The sequence below is a fragment of the Sciurus carolinensis genome, chromosome 9 (genome assembly GCF_902686445.1).
Source record: "Sciurus carolinensis chromosome 9, mSciCar1.2, whole genome shotgun sequence".
Lineage (NCBI taxonomy): Eukaryota > Metazoa > Chordata > Mammalia > Rodentia > Sciuridae > Sciurus > Sciurus carolinensis.
Window position 1 is genome coordinate 110,470,703 of NC_062221.1, and position 18,840 is coordinate 110,489,542.

Genomic DNA, 18,840 nt, shown 5'->3' on the forward strand with positions numbered 1-18,840 from the left:
CGAGACCTCCCCATCTGGTGAGTCTTCCCCGCCGGGTGAGGTTTTCCCACAAGGACGGTAAAACCAGAGACACAGGTCCAAACAGGCCTTGCCTCAGCCCGCAACCTAGTTCCCCTTTGGATGACCATTGGTCAACAAGTAGAGGCACCTCTGCCCACTAGCAGGGAATATACCCCACCTGAAGACCACCACCCCTAGAGAGGCAGCTTCCTTGGGGAACACTGCAGTATCAACTTCCTCTAAGACTTCAGGCTACTGAAGGATAAGAGGGGATATACTAGCAATCTTCAGGGACATTATAAGTCAATAGAGGAAATCTGCAACATCTCAGCAGTCCACTGATACCTGAACGACATGAGAAAACAAGGGAAGAAAATGCCTCAAACAAATCTGGATGTTACATCAATAAAATCCAATGACAGCATGGCAGAAGAAATGTCAGAAAGGGAGTTCAGAATGTACGTAATTAACATGATAAGGGAAGCAAACGATGAAATGAAACAGCAAATGCAGGCATTGAATGAACGCACCAATCGACAGTTAAAAGAGCAAATACAGGAAGCAAAAGACCATTTCAATAAAGAGTTAGACATATTGAAAAAAAACCAAACAGAAATCCTTGAAATGAAGGAAACAATAAACCAAATTAAGAACTCCATAGAAAGCACAACCAATAGGATAGAACACCTGGAAGACAGAACCTCAGATATTGAAGACAAAATATTTAACCTCGAAAACAAAGTCGAACAAACAGAGAAGATGGTAAGAAATCATGAACAGAATCTCCAAGAACTATGGGATATCATGAAAAGGCCAAATTTGAGAATTATTGGGATTGAGGAAGGCTTAGGGAAACAAACCAAAAGAATGAACAACCTATTCAATGAGATAATTTCAGAAAATTTCCCAAATCTGAAGAATGAAATGGAAAATCAAGTTCAAGAGGCTTATAGGACTCCAAATACACAAAATTACAACAGACCCACACCAAGGCACATTATAATGAAAATACCGAACATACAAAATAAAGACAGAATCTTAAAGGCTGTGAGAGAAAAGAACCAAATTACATTCAGGGGGAAACCAATACGGATATCAGCAGATTTTTCAATCCAGACCTTAAAAGCTAGAAGGGCCTGGAATAATATTTTTCAAGCCCTAAAAGAATATGGATGCCAACCAAGAATCTTATACCCAGCAAAACTTACCTTCAAATTTGTCGACGAAATAAAATCCTTCCATGATAAACAAAGGCTAAAAGAATATTCAAAAAGAAAGCCAGCATTACAGAATATTCTCAGCAAAATATTCCATGAAGAAGAGATGAAAAACAAAGAAGCAAATCAGCAAAGGGAGGAGATATCCTAAAGGAACTCTCAAATAAAGAGGAACCAAGTCGTGTCAAAAATAAACAAATAAATGAATAAAATGAGTCAAACGACCGGGAATACAAATCATATCTCAATAATCACCCTGAATATTAATGGCCTGAATTCATCAATCAAAAGACATAGACTGGCAGATTGGATAAAAAAGAAAGATCCAACAATATGTTGCCTGCAAGAGACTCATCTCTTAGAAAGAGATACCCAAAGACTAAAGGTGAAAGGATGGGAAAAAACTTACCATGCACATGGACCCAGCAAAAAAGCTGGGGTATCCATCCTCATTTCAGATAAAGTGGACTTCAAGCCAAAGTTAGTCAGAAAGGATAAAGAAGGACATTTCATACTGCTTAAGGGAACCATAAATCAGCAAGATATAACAATCATAAATATCTATGCCCCAAACAGTGGCTCACCCATGTATGTCAAACAAATCCTTCTCAATCTCAGAAACCAAATAGACCACAATACAATAATACTAGGTGATTTTAACATGCCTCTCTCACCACTGGACAGATCTTCCAAACAAAAATTGAACAAAGAAACCATAGATCTCAACAACACAATCAATAATTTAGACTTAACAGACATTTATAGAATATACCATCCAATGAAGAGTGAATACACTTTCTTCTCAGCAGCACATGGATCCTTCTCTAAAATAGACCATATATTATGCCACAAAGCTAATGTTAGCAAATACAAGAAGATAGAGACACTTCCTTGTATTTTACCAGATCATAATGGATTGAAATTAGAAATAAATGAAAGAGTAAAAAACAGAAATTACTCCAACACCTGGAGATTAAACAATATGCTATTATATGATGAATGGATAACAGAAGATATTAGGAAGGAAATTAAAAAATTCTTAGAGGTAAATGAGAACAAAGAAACATCATATCAAAATCTCTGGGACACTATGAAAGCAGTACTTAGAGGAAGATTTATTTCATGGAGTGCATTCAATAAAAGAAGCAAAACTCAACAAATAAACGACCTAACTCTACAGCTCAAAGCCCTAGAAAAAGAAGAACAGACCAAGACCAAAAGTAGTAGAAGACAGGAAATAGTTAAACTCAGAGCCGAAATCAATGAAATTGAAACAAAAGAAACAATACAAAAAAATGACAAAATAAATAGTTGGTTCTTCGAAAAAATAAACAAAATTGATAAACCTTTAGTCACACTAACAAAGAGAAGACGAGAGAAAACCCAAATCACCAAAATTCAGAATGAACAAGGAAATATCACAACAGACACGATTGAAATACAAAACATAATTAGAAGCTATTTTGAAAATCTATACTCCAACAAAATAGAAAATTTTGAAGATATCAACAAGTTTCTAGAGACGTATGAATTGCCTAAACTAAACGAGGAGGACATACACAATTTAAATAGACCAATTTCAAGTAATGAAATAGAAGAAGTCATCAAAAGCATACCAACAAAGAAAAGTCCAGGACCTGATGGTTTCTCAGCCGAGTTCTACAAAACATTTCAAGAAGAGCTCATTCCAATACTTTTCAAAGTATTCCATGAAATAGAAGAGGAGGGAACCCTCCCAAACTCATTCTACGAAGCCAATATCACCCTGATACCTAAACCAGACAGAGACACATGGAGGAAAGAAAATTTCAGACCAATATCCTTAATGAACATCGACGCAAAAATTCTCAACAAAATTTTAGCAAATCACATACAAAAACATATTAAAAAGATAGTGCACCATGATCAAGTGGGTTTCATCCCAGGGATGCAAGGTTGGTTCAACATCAGGAAATCAATAAATGTAATTCACCATATCAACAGACTTAAAGTCAAGAATCACATGATTATTTCAATAGATGCTGAAAAAGCATTTGATAAAATACAGCACACCTTCATGCTCAAAACACTAGAAAAAATAGGGATAGTGGGAACGTTCCTTAACATTGTAAAGGCCATCTATGCTAAGCCCATGGCTAATATCATTCTTAATGGTGAAAAACTGAAAGCATTCCCCCTAAAATCTGGAACAAGGCAGGGATGCCCTCTCTCACCACTCCTATTCAATATCGTCCTTGAAACTCTAGCCAGAGCAATTAGACAGACCAAAGAAATTAAAGGGATACGAATATGAAAAGAAGAACTCAAACTATCCCTATTTGCTGATGATATGATTATATACTTAAAGGAACCAGGAAATTCCACCAGAAAACTCTTAGAACCGCTAAATGAATTTAGTAAAGTAGCGGGATATAAGATCAATGCAAATAAATCTAATGCATTTTTATACATAAGTGATGAATCTTCAGAAAGAGAAGTTAGGAAAACTACTCCATTCACAATAGCCTCGAAAAAAATAAAATACTTGGGAATCAATCTCACAAAAGAGGTGAAAGACCTCTACAATGAGAACTACAGAACACTAAAGAAAGAAATTAAAGAAAACCTAAAGAAGATGGAAAGATCTCCCATGTTCCTGGATAGGCAGATTTAATATTGTCAAAATGTCCATACTACCAAAAGTGCTATACAGATTCAATGCAATTCCAATTAAAATCCCAACGATGTATCTTACAGAAATAGAAAAAGCAATCATGAAATTCATCTGGAAGAATAAGAAACCCAGAATTGCTAAAGCAATCCTTCGCAGGAAAAATGAAGCAGGGGGTATCGCAATACCAGAACTTCAACTGTACTACAAAGCAATAGTAACAAAAACGGCATGATATAGGTACCAAAATAGACAGGTAGATCAATGGTACAGAATAGAGGACATGGACACAAACCCAAATAAATATAATTTTCTCATACTAGACAAAGGGGCCAAAAATATGCAATGGAGAAAAGATAGCCTCTTCAACAAATGGTACTGGGAAAATTGGAAATCCATATGCAACAGAATGAAACTAAACCCATATCTCTCACCGTGCACGAAACTAAACTCAAAATGGATTAAGGATCTCGGAATCAGACCAGAGACCTTGCATCTTATAGAAGAAAAAGTAGGTCCAAAGCTTCAACATGTCGGCTTAGGACCAGACTTCCTCAACAGGACTCCCATAGCACAAGAAATAAAAGCAAGAATCAATAACAGGGATAGATTCAAACTAAAAAGCTTTCTCTCAGCAAAGGAAACTATCAGCAATGCGAAGAAAGAGCCTACAGAGTGGGAGAAAATCTTTGCCAATCATACTTCAGATAGAGCACTAATCTCCAGAATCTACAAAGAACTCAAAAAACTCAACACCAAGACTACAAATAACCCAATTGACAAATGGTCTAAGGAAATGAACAGACACTTCACAGAAGAAGACCTACAAGCAATCAACAAACATATGGAAAAATGTTCAACATCTCTAGTAATAAGAGAAATGCAAATCAAAACCACCCTAAGATTCCATCTCACCCCAATTAGAATGGCGATTATCAAGAACACAAACAACAATAGGTGTTGGCGAGGATGTGGTGAAAAAGGAACACTCATACATTGCTGGTGGGGTTGCAAATTAGTGCAGCCACTCTGGAAAGCAGTGTGGAGATTCCTCAGAAAGCTTGAAATGGAACCACCATTTGACCCAGCTATCCCACTCCTTGGCCTATACCCAAAGGACTTAAAATCAGCATACTACAGAGATACAGCCACATCAATGTTCATTGCTGCTCAATTCACCATAGCCAGATTGTGGAACCAACCTAGATGCCCTTCAGTTGATGAATGGATAAAGAAACTGTGGCATATATATACAATGGAATATTACTCCGCAATGAAGAATGATAAAATTATGGCATTTACAGGCAAATGGATGAAATTGGAGAATATCATGCTAAGTGAGATAAGCCAATCTCAAAAAACTAAAGGACGAATGATCTCTCTGATAAGCGGATGAGGACATATAATGGGGGGTGGGAGGGGTTAGCATTAGGTTTAGGGTCAGTTTTAGGGTTAGGGATAAGGAGAGCGGTAAGAATGAAGGAAAGAAGGACTGTATAGAGGGGAATGAGTGGTGGGAGGGGTGGGAGGGGTGGGGGGGAAGGAAAAAAAAATAATCAAACATCATTGCCCTATGTAAACGTATGATTACACAAATGGTATGCCTTGACTCTATGTACAAATAGAGAAACAACATGTATCCCATTTGTATACAATAATAATAAAAAAAAAGATAGAAAAAAAAGAAACTGTGGCATATATATATATATATACAATGGAATATTACGCAGTCATAAAGAATGATAAAATTATGGCATTTGCAGGCAAATGGACGAAATTGGAGAATATCATGCTAAGTGAGATAAGCCAATCTCAAAAAACCAAAGCAAGAATGATCTCGCTGATAAGTGGATGATGATACATAATGGGGCGTGGGAGGGGTTAGTTTTAGGGTTAGAGTGAGGGTTAGGGAGAGGGGCAAGAATGGGGGAAGGAAGGACTGTATAGAAGGAAAAGAGGGATGGGAGGGGTGGGGGGAAGGGGAAAAATAACAGAATGAATCAACCAACATCACCCTATGTAAATTTATGATTACACAATTGGTATGCCTTTGCTCTATGTACAGAGAAACAACATGTATCCCATTTATTTACAATAAAAACAAAAAAACAAAAATATATACATATACATATGCATATACTTATATCACAGTCTACCTACTCAGATTTACTAAATATGTAAAATGAAAATAAAATATTTTCAGGTTTCTGCAAGTAAATTAAAGGGCTGAATTTAATGTCTGAAAAGAGCATAAAGCATCATCGGAACTACCAGGTTTCACTCTATTCTTCTCTGGTTTAGTTAACATTTAGGATTTCTGTGGGTCAGGATGCTAGGTCCCGTTCTTGATACATTATCACTTCCCCAAAATGTGAATGAAGCTTAGGAAATCCTTCAACTGTACTTTGCTAACATTGCCTTCCAACACCATACCTTTTAAATTTTAGCATGCAAGGAATAATCTGGGGTACTTATTTAAAATGCAGATTCCTGGCCCTAGCCTGGGAAATTCTTATTTGTGGATGTGGCATGAGGAGTAGAGTCTGTAGTTTTGTTCAGCATTGTAGAAATTTTAATGTGGTAGTTTGTGGGCCACATTTTGAGAAACACTAGCCTAATATGGATCAATCCTAAAGTTGATCAATTTGGTCATATGTCATTGTAATTAATTAATTTTTTTATTCATTTAATCTCACCTAATCTGAAAGATCAGTTAACTCAAATGACACTCTGGTTAAAAGCATAAATAGAACCTTATTGTAGGGCCTTAAAGGGTTGATTTTTTTTAACTTTCTGACTGCTCAATTGCTAGGTTTATAAAATAGTAACTATTTCCTCCCAGTGTTGTTTAAAGAAAGAACTATTAAAACATTACAAAACAAGTTTTAAATGTGAACACTTAATGGTGGAATACTGTCAGTATATTATGGAAATTAAATAATTAGTATGAGGGGAATTGATTTCAGTGTTGTATAAAAGTACATGTTTCTGCTCGACAAGGAGTTACTTGAATTCTGATATGATTTGATCTACTATTTTTATACTGAATATGCATTACTGGAAATAGGTCACAGCAGGAAGACAGATTAAGGCAGTTTAAAGTAAAATAGAAACTGTAGAAACTATAAAAAATAAATTTGCAATTACAATAAGAGAGCAGAGCTGTCTGCTTTTCTTTGTTTACTCAGCAGCCAATATAATCCTCTTCTGTTTCACACACACAGTTAACCCTTATATAACCACAAGTCAAATTCCATGTTCTCCAATGGAAAGGACATTATCCTTCTGATTTTAATATTAGAACAAAGGGTGTTTATCATTCTGTCAGTTAATGTGAAGCTGAGTGTTCCATAAACATTAACTTAATAAACCATAATGTGCTGCCAATGTAAATTAGAAGACAGATAAGAATCCAGAACAACAATAGAAGGCATCCAGGGAGGGGTGGAAAGGGCAGACAAAAATGTGAGAGGGTATGTAGAAAATATAGCAAATATATAGTAGTAAGAGTTTTATGCCAGAGTATTGATGTAGAAGCATAAATTATTCAATTATGGTATTTTAATGGGTGCTTCCTTAAACATTGTATTGGAAAGAGTAATTTCCTATCACAGCGTTTCCTGAACACCACTCTAGTTACACTGTCTATTTTGTTATTCTTCTAATGTCCCCCTTAGGTTCTTGTCTCATCGTGCTTGTTTCAGTGAGTTTTTTTACTGTTATGACTTAAAGACCTGACAAGAACAATTTTAGAAGAGGAAAAGTTTATTTGGGAGCTCAGGGTTTCAGAGGTTTCAGTCCATAGAGAGCAGACTACACTCCTCTGGGCTCAAGGTGAGGCAGAGCATCAAGGCAGAAGAGAGTGGCGGAGGGAAGAAGCTCACATGATGATCAGGAAGCAAAGGGAGAGAGACTCTACTCACCAGATACAAATATATGCCCCAAAGCCATGCCCTCAAAGCTCACCTCCTGTAGTCACACCCTACTCTCCTTCAGTTACCACACAGTTATTCCATCAGGGGATTAATTCACTGATTGGGTTAAGACTCTCATAACTCAATAATTTCTCCTCTAAACTTTCTTGCATCATCTCATACACGAGCTTTTGTGGGACACTTCACGTCTAAAACCTAACTGTGCTTAAAGTTAATGTTTCTACTTTCTGGAATTCTCTTCCACCAAATGTACCCAAAAAGTTCATTTTCATATTTTAAGCAGATTCTCATAAAGTATCAGCTCCTGAGTAAAGCATTCCATGACCTCTTCATTTAAAATAATATCTCAGGGTTTTGGGCAGTGATCTCTATCTGTCATATAAGAGCTTTGGCCTTCTCAGGGGGAGTTCCCTGAGATATATGAATTATGGTTCATTCATAAATGATAGACTGATAGTATTCTGAGGACACTGCACATAACTGCATCTATAAAGCTGATAGTTACACAATACAGAATAAGAAATGACCTAAGTAAATCTAGATAAGTTTTCATGGCCAGACCTGCTACTCTGGAAAGTCCCCTAGACTTTACATGGAAACCAGGTGAGATTTAAGAGATGTTATGATGACACTATGGCAGCAAATGCCACTGATTAAGATGAAGTCCTGTACCAAAGGTTCTAGCCAAGCCTGAGTCAGACAAAGGGCAAACCCCAGAGTTCTAGAAGAAAACAACCTGGCATTGCTATTGAGTCAAGGGGTCACCAAAGCTGACATATGATGGAAATCATGATGATCTTGCTGGGCTTTTAATACTTATTGAACTTTTGTTTTTAAAAATTCAGTTACAAGTAGTCCCAGAGCAGCTTGAAACCACAAGTAAGTCTGTCTTTCTAGTGGCACAGAGCAGCTTTATCCAGCCACCCACCCCTGCTTCAGGTCTCTTAAATTCAAATTGAGCTGCTCTAAGCAGAAGGGTCAAAAGATGAGGCCCAGGCCTCTCTGTCTCTCAGGAGAAACAGGTCATATGCCTCCAATCCAAATATGCTGAAGAAGCCCCAGCAGAAGGACTCAAAGTTTTATGGTCCTATTGGATACAGGTGTCCAAGTAACCATCCTACCAGACCCCATTAGGGAAATCCTGCTTTATACTGGTAGGAAAGGGAAATTAACAAGACCTGAGGGTTAGGACCATTTGGGCCTATTCAGTGTAGTAATATTGTGGCTTCCACCACATACTGTAAATACTGTACATATACTACTTCTCTCAGTCTTGAAGATTTAAACACAAAAATAGTAGTGGACTATCCCCACCCATTCTTTTTCTCCTTTTTTGAGTATTCCAATAGAAACAATATGAAATTCTAGATAAAGGAAGAAAAATCAATGTTTTGATTAAGAACCTAAAAGTAGCAAGAATAATAAGAGATGCAGTATATTATTACAACAGCCCTGTGCACCCAGTGAAGGGGAGCTGAAGAGTAATGATCAGTTGAATTCAGTTGTTTTCCTATAGCCTATGGACCCAACTATTCTAGACGTAGTGATTATAACTGAAGTAATTGCTTTCTCCCCAACTCCCGTACTGATGATCAAACTCAGGACTTCATTCATGCTAGGCAAGCACTCAACCACTGAGATACAGACCTAGAAAAGTTGGATCTATTTCAGTCTGATGACACTTGATATCGATGCCTTACTTTCTGTTCCAGTGGCACCAAAGGATTAAGGTCAGGTCTTGGTGGCCATTATTATGACTTTTGTGGCAAACTGAAATGTGCCTTCCCCAAAAATGAAGGATTGTTGAGATAAAGGCAATTAAGAGGAAACAGATGCAGGGAAGCCTTCTATCCTCCCTCTGTTTGTCTAAAAGCAAAATATAGATTTACAAAAATAAAAGGTATCTTATCCCCTACCCTCTCTACTAGGGTGAACAAGTCAAAGACAACATTAGACCCTACCAGGCTATAGATGGTATCAAAGGAATCTACCTGAACAAATTGTACTATGTGGGGGTTCCCGGGAACCCCAGCCTTGGGCGTGGTCAAGATGGCGCCTGACGCTGAGCCAAAAGCGGCCAGCTATACAGTAAACAACCAGCGAATTCCAATGATTGGCTAGTTAACGATGTGACTAGAGCATGCCCCCTCGTGTACCCATCCTGCGCCTGCAGCTGTCCGCGTTTATCTCGTGTACTCTCCCCTGATTGATTGAAGTGTATATAAGCCTGGTGGGTGGGAGAAGCTGAGGGAAACGGAACGGAACGGAGCGGAAGAAGCGGCGGCGGCAGCAGCGGCAGCGGCAGCGGCAGCGGCAGCAGCTGGAGCTGAGCTGGAAGGAGGGAGTACGCGGGAGTGGAAGAAGCTGGGAAAAGGGAAGCTGGGAGTGCGCAGAAGCTAGGGGTAAGAGAAGCGTAGGAAAGGAACTGTGCACAATAAACTTCCAAAGCTTCAGACATTTGTCGTGTCTCTCTCTGTGGCCAGAGGGGACCCGATAGTACTAATTAGACTTTATCTGTCAATTATTTGCCTTTCATCAAGTTGCCACCCATGGAGACTCAATATTCCTTTCTTTTGTCACTTCTTTAAAATTAAAAAAAATGTGATGTTCTTGGTAGGGACACTATAGATAGAATCTGAAATTTAAAGCCATATCTGAGAATTACTTATTCCTGGCTATGTCCTAGTTATAAGTGAAACATATAAATGAATTCCTGTTTATTTTTATTTTGTTAACCTGTCTTTTATTAAAAGTTTCCATTCCAACTAATAACTGATGAGATTTGAAGAAAAAGTTTTCTTCACCTACATTTTCATGCTGGACAAGGTCATTAGAAAGCCACCAAAAGTTGTCAAGCAAGGGAGAAACATGAATAGATCACTAGAGGAAAATACCATGAGTATGTGTGGAAAATTCAGTGATGATGGTGAATATTTTTGTCAGATTTTTTTGCTACTACGACCAAAATCCCAATAAGAACAATTTAGAGAAGGAAAAATTTATTTTGAGGCTCTTGGTTTCAGAAGTTTAAGTTGAAAGCAGCTTAGAACTTGACAACCAGCAATCAGAGAGAGATTTCTCCTCTCACCAAGGACAAAACATATTTCTTAAATACATTCCCCAATAACCCACCTGCTTCAGTCACACCCTATTTACCTACAGTTAATCCCTTTCAGAGATTAGTTTAAAATTCTCATAATTCAATCATTTCACCTCTAAAGTTTCTTTCATTTTCTCATAAATGAACTTTTGAGGGACATTTAATAACTAATCCATAAAAGGGAGATTCCTGCAAACTTTTTGGATGTCCATCAAATCTAGGCTGCTATAGTAAATGTTATTCAAGAATACATGTGCACCTTGATCAGTTAACAATCCTCGCACATAATGCATCCTGCCTCAGAATTAATATGGGCCACCTCCCATGTACCTTTTCTATGGGATTCCCAATTCTCTTTTCCTCCCTCCCTAACTTTTTAGTCTTACCTTTCCATCACCATCCACGAAGTTTAGTACCAAACCAAATTGTGGCATCCTCTTACTTATTTATTTATTTATTCCCAACTTGACCTGAGTGATGTCTTTCAGGACAATTATTTTTGTTTTTGTGGAGTTTTTGTTTGTTTGCTTGCTTGTTTTCTGTTAACAATCTTGTAGTCTAGCTTACAAACATCCATGTTTATTTCTGCAGGTCTCTTTCTATGAAATTGGAGTTGGACAAAGGAGAGTTGATGGCAACAGAACTAAGGCAGCAGCAATAGGAACTGAAAGAAAATGGTGGTGAAGATCCCACTTTTGATATGGTGTACTTGTTAGTTAGATGTAAAGGGGGGCAGTTTTGGTTTGTGGATAACTCCCAGAAAAGACGCTCCGCAGATACAGGTCTCACACGAGGAACTTTTATTCAAGCGGACAAAACGTGTCCGCTCGGGGGAAAGGGGAAAGGGAAAGAGAGCAGAAGATGGCACAGGGTTCTTTGTATTGGAATTTCGCGGGCTGGGAGAAACCAATCGCGGAGGAGAATTATTACAGACTGACTGATGGACCAATGACATATTGGAACATAATGTGGGGGGGGGGCAGGAAGGTTACGGCAACGTAAGCCGGAAATTCCTGTAACGGGAGAGGCGGACTTAACACGGATTGACAGGTGATGCCTGTAGCGGGAGAGAAAAAGGTGGCTTTATACCTAACAGTACTGAAGTGGGAAAATCCTGGTTAGCCAGCCCAAAGGGGACAGAGGTGTGTGGAAGGACATAGATGACATCCAGGATCGGGCTCTAAGGCCTCCTCTGCCTTGGTGTCATCTTCTGAGGTTGGGAATACAGAAGAAAAAGGAAACTTGGGTTGGGAGAGGTGAAATAGAAATGGAAAGGCAGTGGAGAGTAGGGAAGGGACCGTAAAGGTCAACAACAGTGCAAGCACGGAGACAGCAGTTTGAATGGCTAAGCCATGCTATAGGACAGCTCCTGTTTTTTTAAAAAAGGGTAAAAGTCTCCATCTTACTGAAAGTGACTGCATAATCCCCAATCCAGGCCACACCCACTGCAGGACAAATGAAATATCAAAAATGTTATGGGGCGCAACTTAAGAACAGACGGATCACCACTGAGAAATACAAATTTGAGAGTCTTTATTAAACTGGCTGGCTGACTGTCTCACACAATGCCCCCAAAAATGGGTATTGGGAGAACAGCCCCAACCACAGGGTGGTAGGGGTTCTTATACCAAAAATTACATTAATCGTAAGTGTCTGTTGCTATGATTCAAAATTACATATTAACATCATGAGATAATTGATAGAGGGGGAAGTGGGTCAAAATGACCCTTACCTAGGTACAAACTGGTACTAACATTCACATAATCACTGTTCACATGGTACATTGTTTAGGAGCAATAGGAATCAAAGAGAGCAATTTTTCTTTACATAGGAATTATCATTCCTATTGTTAAACATGTTACACTAAGTAACTGATGATGGGCACAGAGGCGGGGTGTTCCCATGGGAGAAACTTGTTTTCCACATAACATGGAGTTTTAGAGCAAAATGGAGTCTGTTTAGTCATTTCCCTTAGAGTCTGGCCTATAATATTCTCATGGAGTCAGATCTGTCAGTCCATCACAAAAAACCAATCATGAAGAGCTTATCAATGTCTCCTTAGTTGCCTTTAAAAGAGGGACTGCTGTGAGACTTAAAGAACACTCTTACCCCTCTCAGGCACACTGTGCTGGGAGTTCTGAATCTTTCTTTCACTTGCCTTTTTAATAAAATTCTTACTGGTTTGCTTACCTCCTCGGCCAAGTTTATGGTGTTCATTCTTGACTCCATGGAAGTGGATCCTGATCCCAAGTCTCGCTGGCAACCGAGGAAAAGTGATCAGTTTAAGTTTGACCTATGAAAACAGGCAGGCTTATATTTTCCTTTCCCTTTAGTTATAACCATTCCTGGCATTATATACACTGAGCACTATACATTGTTTACAGGAATGCCATTATTTTAAAGTTACATAGGGAAAACTGCAGATGAAACCCACTTGTAAAAACTGTACAAAACCAAAATTTTGTTCATCAAGATAATCAGATTATGTGACTTTTATGAAGCTATCTTTACCTTGAATTTAGAAATATAGCAAGGTTATCCAAAGGTAAATTATTCACTATGTCTTTTATTTTCCTTAAAGAACTTTATATAGGAATTGTCTTTCCTAAAACAATTGCTCATCATGAGATATTTACTTGACTTTAATGTGTTTGTAGTACATTCCCTTAGCACCTACAACACTGTCCTGATATCAACTCACTTGAAATTTAGAATAAGATGCCGAATAATATAATTATTCCTTTTTTATTCCTATATTACTTTCTCACTGTGAAAAGTTTAATGATTTTTTTGAAACAAACCAGATAATTTGCTGTCAGAATTTTAATCATTAATTCAGTACATATTTATTATATAAAGAGAGTGATCCTCTATGTCTGAACTCTTTTATCTATCAAGCTATCATTCCTCATTGTAACCAACCAATTCTTCTAGGCTCTCAATTCATCTCATATGCTGATTGCTATAGGCACCATAGTGATACTGCCCTTTATCGGTAACAAGTTCTGCTCCTTCTAATGTTGAAGATTGAACACTAGAGAAGCACGCCAAGGCAAGCATATTAAGCTTGGGAGGGAGAAGAGGGCCATGGCTGATGTTCTAAAAGTCCCAAGAAGTGAGCGCACCCTACATCTTTTATAGGTTAAATTCTCTTTTGTTCTCCAGTTTTCTCCCCCCTTATCTCTCTCTCTTTCCTGCCTACGTGACTAGGCCTGGTTTTGCATTAAGTGAGAAGCCATGGGCAGGGGAAGGGCTAAGGTGATTCAGGCAGGCAAGGGCCCAGGGGACATTAATTAGCAGCTCCTTGCTTGCAGTCCTTGATAAAGGCAGGTAAATTTGGTAATCAATGGGCTCCGGAGATCCTTGACATTCCATTCTTCCAGGGGCAGTCTCCAACTTCCAAAGGCAGATGTCTTCATGGCTTCATTTCCTCGAATTGACCCGATTTCCTATTTCTACACTAACTACCTGTCCTTAATTCTGGCTTCAATAGCACATTATGCAAGTCTTTCCCCTGACACTGCTAGTAATCTGAAATTTCCTTAAAGACAGAGGTTCTACTTCCCTTAGGAGGTCCAAGTGTATAATTGAAACTCTTTCTGTCATAAGTAAAAGGTAGAAATACAACTAAATTGTTGTAAATAAGAAGAGAAACAAAAGTAATAAGCAAGTTTTGCCTCACCAAAGGCAAAGATCAAACTGTATTTAAGGATTTGCGACATGACCTGATTCTATAATCTCATCTCTTTGCCATGCTACCCAATGTGGTACACATGTACCATGTAATACCAGTAGAAAAATTAGATGGTCTTTTGATAGCTTAGAAAGATCTCATGCCTTTGATTATGTCCTGAGTCACTGCATACCTATTCTTTGGGTTGGGTTTACTTCCATTTGAATCATATGTTCTGAAAAACAGTGATTGACAGGTTATGTGAATCCTGGAAGGAAGGGATGTTGGACAGGCAGCAATTAATCATGTAAAATATAATTCAAATCCTTAGCACTTACAACACTGATTTAGATGTAGCAGATGTGCAATAAATATTGCTAACCAAGTAGAAGTAACCAGTCTTTTGAAAATTATATATACTAGTACTTTAAAACATGCCAAAAGAGCAAACCATTGTATCTCTAAAAACAAATGTAATCTAATTGAGTGAACAGTAAAACAATGCATGCACGTGTATAAGGGAAGGAGAGACAGAGAAACATAGTTCTTTTGTATGATGCCAAAAGAAAGTACACAAAATAGATCCAAGCAGCCCAGATTAGGGTATGTATCATGGATTAGTGAAATTAGAGAAGAGCTGGTGAGCAAGGTATGCTTCAAATGACGCTACAGAAGTCATTCTCACTTAAGTATCAATAATAAATCTCAATTAGTTTGGGGGTTTTATGGACTTATATAACAGGGAAGTACCAGAGGGCATGATTTCAGACAGCTGACTTCAGGGCTCATCCAAGAGCATCAGGGTTCTCATCGTTTCTTAGTTCTGCTTCTCTCTGTTCTTAGTTTCATTTCTCCTGCAGACATATTTCCTCCCAGGGATTGGTGGGGATGGCTACCAGAAGCCACCAATTCATATTCTTCCAACTTTGCCCACAGGGACAATAATGTCTCCTTCTTACTTTTATTTCTCAAGCCAAGGGAAAATTTCAGATCTGCTCTGCTTCCATCAGGCATCCATCTCTGAAATAACTACTAGTTATTACTAGTAACTACTAGTAACTCAGGACAAGCATCATGACACCAGGTCTAGATCACATTCAATCTGGGGAACACAGATCTCAGAATGGGGGATAAAACATTTCAGACAGCCCAAAACAATAGGCAAATGTGAGTCACCAAAATGTGAGAATATACCTCCTAAGGAAGAACTAAACAGTCCACATAGACATTGACAGGTACAGAATAGCTAAATACTGAGATTATGAAGATGAATAATAAAGAATACCTGCCTTCAAGTGACAAATTTTGTTTGAAAAATAGAAGCACACAGATGCTTATAGCGCCATGTGTTGAATGCAGCAATAAACAGGTGATCAGGTCATTGAGGATATCAAATTTGGTTCTTCATTCATATGGCGAAGACAAAGATCTGGATGTCAGGAAGACTTCTTTTTGTTGTTGGTAGAGTTCATATGGCGAAGACAAAGATCTGGATGTCAGGAAGACTTCTTTTTGTTGTTGGTAGAGCTTTAAGGTTATACTTAGTAGCTGGATTCATCCTGATAAACTCATGCATGCATGGAAAATGATTTCAGTTCATGATCCTCCATTTTCTATCCCCCTTTTTTTTGTTTTCCTTTTCCTTCCTTTACTCTACTAGACTTCCTTTCAGTCATCTATTTGTATTTGATTACTCTTTATGTAATTGTACCCTTGCCTCCCTTTTCCATTATTTTACTCTAACTTCCTCATATGGATGAAACATTTGATGTTTGTGTTTCTGAGCTTGGCTAATTTCACTTAGAATGGTATTCTCCATTTCCATCCATTTACTAGCAAATGTCATAATTTTATTTCTTTTTAATGGCCAAGTAGAACTCCATTTTGTGTGTATATATATATGCACAATTTCTTAACCCATTCATTGATTGAGGGGCATCTGGGTTGATTTCATAATTTAGCTATTGTGAATTGTGCTGCTGTATGTCTAGAAATTTGTCTGTTTTCAGATTTTCCAGTTTATTGGAGTGTAAGTTTTCAAAACAGGATCTGATCATTCTCTACATTTCATAGGAGTCTGTGGTGATATTTCCTATTTCATCCTTGATCTTGTTGATTTGCTTCTCACTTTCTTTTGGTTAGTTTGGCTAAGGGTTTGCCAATTTTATTTATCTTTTCAAAGAACCAACTCTTCATTGATCCTATGTGTTATTTTCTTATTTTTAATTTCATTGATTTCGGCTTTGACCTTCATTGTTTCTTGTCTTCTACTGGTTTTGGGGTGAATTTGTTCTTCTTTTTCTAAGGCTCTGAGAGAGATCATAATCTTATTTATTTGGGATCTCTCTAATTTTTTAATGTGGGTACTCAGTGCTATAAATTTGCCTCTTAGAACTGCTCTCATATTGTCCCAGAGATTTTGATTTAGTTGTGTCTTTGTTCTCATTCATTTCTAAGAATTTCTTGATTTCTACTATCATTTCTTTTTTGACCCATTCTTTATTTAAGAGAGTGTGTTCAATCACCATGTGTATATATTGCGTCTATTATTTTCTCTGTTATTGATTTCTAGCTTATTCCATTATGATCTGATAGGCTGCATGGAATTATATCTTTTTTTATTTGCTAAGATTTGTTTTGTGGCCTAGAATATGATCAATTTTGGAAAAACTTCCATATAGAGCTAAAAAGAAGGTAAAATCAGCTGTTTGGGATGGAATACTCTGTAGTTGTTTATAAGGTTCATTTGATTTATAGAGTTGTTTAGGCTGGAGATACCTTTGTTGCTTTTTGTTTTGATGAACCATTTGTGATAAGGGTGTGTTGAAATCACGTAGTATAATTGTATTGGAGTCTATGGGGAATTTAATGTCATGGAGTATTTTTTTCCATGCAATTTGGTATGCTGATACTTGGGACACAGATGTTTACTATGGTTGTATATTCTTGTTCAATTGTTCCCTTTACTAGGATGTAATAGCCTTCTCTTTCCTCTTCTAATTTGTGCTTGAAATCGACTTCGTCAGATCTGAGAATAGCCACTCCTGTTTGTTTTCTTGGACCATATGCCTGTACTATTTTTTGTCTTCTTTTTTTTCCTTCAGTCTGTTGGTGTCTCTGCCTATAAGATGGGCATTTTGTAAATAGCATATAGTTGGATTTTGGTTTTTGATACATTCTGCTAATCTGTGTATTTTAATTGGGGAGTTGAGACCATTAACATTCAGCATTAGTATGGATATGTATTTGTGGTTTCCTACCTTTTTTTTTTTTTTGCTCTATTTGATCCTATTTTCTCATTTAATGGACTATTCTTCTATTGAATGTCCTCTGTTTGTGGGTTTTGTGAATTGTTTTTCTTGTTCCTCTGTGTGAAGTTTATCTTTGAGCATTCTTTGTAGTGCTGGTTTGGTGCTCATGAATACTTTTAATTTATTCTTATCATGGAATGCTTTAAATTTCTCCCTCAAATTTGAACTTAAGATTTTCTGGGTATAGTAACCTTGGCTGATGATTATTTTCTTTTAGAGCTTTGGATATTTAATTCCAGACACTACTTGATTTTAGAGTATGAGTAGAGAAATTAGAAGTGAGCCTCATTGATTTGCCTCTAAATGTGACCTGATGTTTCTCTTGCAGCTTTTAATATTCTTTCCTTGTTTTCTATGTTAGGCATTTTTTGTTATTATATTTCTCAATGAGATTCTCATTTGGCTTAGTCTATTTGGGGTCCTAAAGCTTCTCTGTATGTGAATGTCTATCTCATTTCTGATATGGGAGAAGTTTTCTGTACCTATCTTACTGAAAATATTCTTTATGCCTTTAGTTTGTATCTCCATGTTCTCTTCTATCCAATGAGTCTCAGGTTTGGTCTATTAATGTTGTCCCAAAGTTCTTGTATAATGTGATCATGTTCTATAATTTTTTTTTCCTTTACTGCCTTCTGTGTATTCAAGATTTCACTTCAATACCTGAAGTACTGTCTTCCAGGGCTAAGTTTCTATTTTATACACCATCTAGTCTGTTATTCATGCCTTCAAGTGAACTTGTAATTTGATTGATCTTGTATTTATTATTTAGGATTTCTGTTTGGTTAATTTTCACCATTTCTATTTCTCTATTAAAATGGTCTTTCATCTCCTGTAATTTGCTCTCGTAATTCCTTCCTTAGATATTTGTTTAGTTCATTGAACATTTTCATAATCAGGTTTTATATTCTCTCTCTGGGTTTTCTTCTACCTTACTATCAGTAGTTTCCTTTGTTG